Below are 4,174 nucleotides of genomic sequence, written 5' to 3'. Positions count from 1 at the left end.
TTGATTTTGAAAGATTGAAAAGTTTAGGGACTAAATTGGTAATATTTTGTGAAGGATTGTTTAGTAAATATTTAACGACGTAAGGGTAAATTGGTTCTTTAAAAGGAATATTTTTTGGTATTCCTTTATAAAGGAGACAACCACATGTAAATGGGAAGGGAAAGTCTGGAGAATGGAGCTTTTTCTTCTTCTTCTCTTTCCCGTGAGCCCAATTAAAAGGTGAGTTTCTTGTAAGTTGATTATTCCTTAATTTTATGATGGGGTTTGATTCTTGGAGGATTAAGAAAGCTTAGGGAATGCTTATGGTGACTTAAAACCTAAAGATGAATAAATTATGTAAGATTGAAGATTAAGAGTTTTTAAGGGATTTATTGAGAAAGAGTTGATAAATAACTTTTTGAAGTTAAAATTAACTTGTTATCAGTTGAATTAAGAAGTATGAGGTGTTAGAATTGAAATTAGAACATGTTGGAAATTTGGTATGATTCTTAAATTCAAGATATAGGAGGAGATAAAAAAGTGTTAAATGCATAGAAATTGGTTTGAGTATGGGTACTTTGGTTAAGAGTATTAAAGGAGTTTAGACATGAAGGATTTGAGTTGATATAGGTAAATTTTCTGGCTTAAAAAGGGAAATCTGAAGCAGTACCGATACTTCAAGAGAAAAAGAGAGATATTTGGTATAGGGGTATCGATACTGGTCTAACAGTATCGATACCATAGGTCTGAAATTAATAAAGATATTCAAAGGGTATTGATACCTGGAAGGTAGTACCGATACCATAAGGAAGGTAACGATACCAAAAAACATCGAATGCTAAATGAGTATCGATACCAGAAAACATCGATTTTTTGGATGAGATTCGAAATTTTTGGGTGGAAAATATTTCCAACTCCTCTAAAAATTATGGACCAAAAGTTTTGAATTCTGGACCAAATATTTTCAAAGCTGTGCCCTTAATTTTTTTTTTTTTTACAATTTAGCGTAGAATTCGCAACTTGATCAATTGATCTTCAATTTAGTTTCTACTTTTTAAATTCATAATTTTGATAGAAAGTATTTTAAACTTAGGTTTATTCAATAAAAATTAACAACTTACACATCAGTGACATCTACTAAAAAACTAAACACGAAAATCACAACAAAGACCGAAATTCTTAACTATATTGCCAAATCAACAACACCACTTGAAGGCATCAATTACGATGGTCAAAATGAGTTTGTATGCAAAAACGGATTCGAAGAAGCAAGGTGGTTAAAACAATTTAGAAGGTAGTTATTAAAATCGATTAAAGTCAAAGGAATTTGCAAGAAGAGTTCACGGCAAAATGGTTGAAAATGAAGGGAAAATTGATATTGGGAAAATACATATATGGATTTAACAATTTTGATCCTTTTACAATTTAGTCACTAAAATTGAATTTTAATTTAAAAATCAAGTTGGTACTTTCTTCAAAATCAATTTACACTTTAAAAATCATATTTTTAATTTTAAAAATATTTATTACGATTCGAATAAAATTATCTAATAATATTTCAAAAAATTTCATTTTACACAAATTGTGAAATTAAACATGATTCTACCGACCTGGATTTTAGGAAGTTACATTCCAGCCATTTCAGGCATTAAATTTGCGCATTAAATACTAACTTGCGACCATTGCTTCGTAACTCTTCTTGTAATATTGAAATTCCTAAAACATGTTTAAAAATATAAATCGTTGGAGGCACAGAGTATCGATATTGGCACATGTGTTTTGGAAACTCACACACGGGCATCGAAACTCTTGAATGTTGGGAAAGCCTCTCTTTTGTTTTTGAGCTACTATGTGGTCCATTTTATATACTCTAAGTGATTTATAGTCGTTTCGAGAAGTTGGAGGTAGCTTCTAGCTATTTTAAGCATGCAATTCGTGGTTTAAATACTCAATTGCAACCATAGTTTTGAAACTCTTCTTGGAGAATCGAAACTCCTAAAACATGTTTAAAAATATCAATCGTTGGAGGCCTAGAGTATAGATACTAGAACGTGAGCTTTGGAATCTCACATACGGGTATCAAAATCCAACATTGGTTTTGGAAGTTCTAAATCTAGTACAAGAGTTTGGAAACACTTAGGAGAAGTTTTAAAACTTCACACTTAGTTTTGAAATCTAAGGCTCAAGTTTTCACATTTTAGGGTGTTTTTGGATCTTTAAAAATATTTTAAGTTGGATATTTAAGCTAAAACACAAAGAAAATATTTTTGACATAATTCTTCTTTAATAAAATGATTTAAATAATTTTTGCAAAAATTTCGTAGCAAATTTGCAATTTCTACAATATAGCAAGGGGTCGTTCTTATTTGCTCGCTTCTGAAATATATACGAAGTAGATTGTTATTTTTTTAGAATGATAAAATCAGTTAATTGATGGGGGACAAAAAGATATTAAATACAATATTTTGGTTCAAGTAAGTGTAGATTAACATGTTGGACTAAAATATTCAGTTTTCGACTAAAATGTCCCTTTGAATAATAGAGGAGTAAAAGAGCTTCTAATAGAGTTTAACTATTAGTAACTTGAAATACACATATGAGTATTAAAACTAATAATATTTTGATGATGTAAAAAGTGGGTTTGTAACTAATATTAATTTGATGAATATAAATATGAAATAACACGCAGTTGAAGTTATTGATCGTGTAACCATTAAGAGAACGGCATTGGCAGAGATTGATTATGTCCAATGAAACTGCTTTATGCGAGAATTGCCTTTTAAACCAAAGCTGTTTGTTTCCAGAAGCAGCTTACAAATGAGATGCTGCATGTAACGTCCCACATGGTTGAGGTACGAAGGGATGCAGCGAGAAGCTGCTTATAAAGCCAACGGCCTTGAACATTGGAAAGCATACCTTTCTCGGCCTTTTGGCTAAGATCAAGTGTAGTATCTGTTCTTATCAGTTTAATATCTGATACGTGGGCCAATGGTCCACACGATATTAAATTTATTTATTGAGGAGGAGGGTCCACCACAGTAGCTTGCTACTGGGACTCTCGAGCGTCGCCCTAGCTTTGCAGTATTGCTCGGGCCTGGCGCATCCCACCCAATCTAAAGTTTAATGTTTCTACTCCGTTTTTTGATTGCGAAAACCATGCCTCCTTAGTTTTACTAATTTATTGTTTAAACTATGTTCTGGTAGTTTAACTTTTAAATTATTTCCCCTTTAGTTATTGTCATTTTTAAACCATGTAACTCATATATAGTCACTGGAGTGACCTTTCATGTACCATATCATACCACATATAGGTGCATCAAAAATAGTGGACAAAATTCAAAGAAAATGTTTGAAATTTATCGACAAAAGTTCGCGCTGCTAATTGTTCAGAAATGACCGTACATCTCTAAAACGTACAAACTTTTAATTAACACAAAGAACATCGACAATAATTACACGAGAACCTAGAATAGGGGATTAACCTACTCCTATGTTTCTAAATAAAAAAGGTTTGTGCAAACCCGTAGCATAACCTACACTTACGGAAATAATGAGCAACTAATATCAACCGCTTCAATGCACGACCGCCTTTCCCATTGCTAGAGGAAGCCACCAACGAATCTTGAGCTTCAAGAACACATCAGAATGCACAAATAACAACAAAATTGGCTGGAAGTTCAACTTAAATCATGCACCAAACAAGACTCCAAATTTCACTACAAAACCAGATGAATCCATTTTGTACCGAAATATCATTCATGATAAAAATTATATATGTTCATGATAACATCATATGCAGAAATTAGTGATCAATGCATTTTATATTCAACATATTTAGAATATGTCAAATATATGATAAATGACATATATATCATGTCAACATAAATAGAGTAGACTTATCGCAAGTCCTACCCAATGATGCATAAAACATTCATGTATAATGTTATGCATGCATTGAACTCATTTTGAAATTTTATGAAAGTCAAAATATAAGTCTCACTAAGCTTTAACTTATCCTTTACTTCTAATTTGGTTAACTCCCAAAATTTGGCATAATTTCATATCGTGACAGTTTGCACTACCTTTGAAGAAATATTATTATGTATTAATATAAACCTTTAAAAATTATTCCGTTTATACAAATGGAAACTAGACTCAAATAAGAATTTATCCATATAAAGAACTCCTTCTACTT

General features: G+C 31.5%; 1 non-coding gene across 1 annotated transcript; it reads left to right on the top strand.

Moving 5' to 3' along the window:
- Nucleotides 1-2,891: 2,891 nt before the first annotated feature.
- Nucleotides 2,892-3,087, top strand: LOC120200504. The gene has a single exon (XR_005523555.1). It is a non-coding gene; the product is annotated as a U2 spliceosomal RNA (small nuclear RNA).
- Nucleotides 3,088-4,174: the final 1,087 nt, after the last annotated feature.

The sequence above is a fragment of the Hibiscus syriacus genome, unplaced genomic scaffold (genome assembly GCF_006381635.1).
Source record: "Hibiscus syriacus cultivar Baekdansim isolate YM2019G1 unplaced genomic scaffold, ASM638163v2 tig00005974_pilon, whole genome shotgun sequence".
Lineage (NCBI taxonomy): Eukaryota > Viridiplantae > Streptophyta > Magnoliopsida > Malvales > Malvaceae > Hibiscus > Hibiscus syriacus.
The sequence above is the reverse complement of the archived record's forward strand: the minus strand, read 5'-3'. Positions and strand labels throughout refer to the sequence as shown.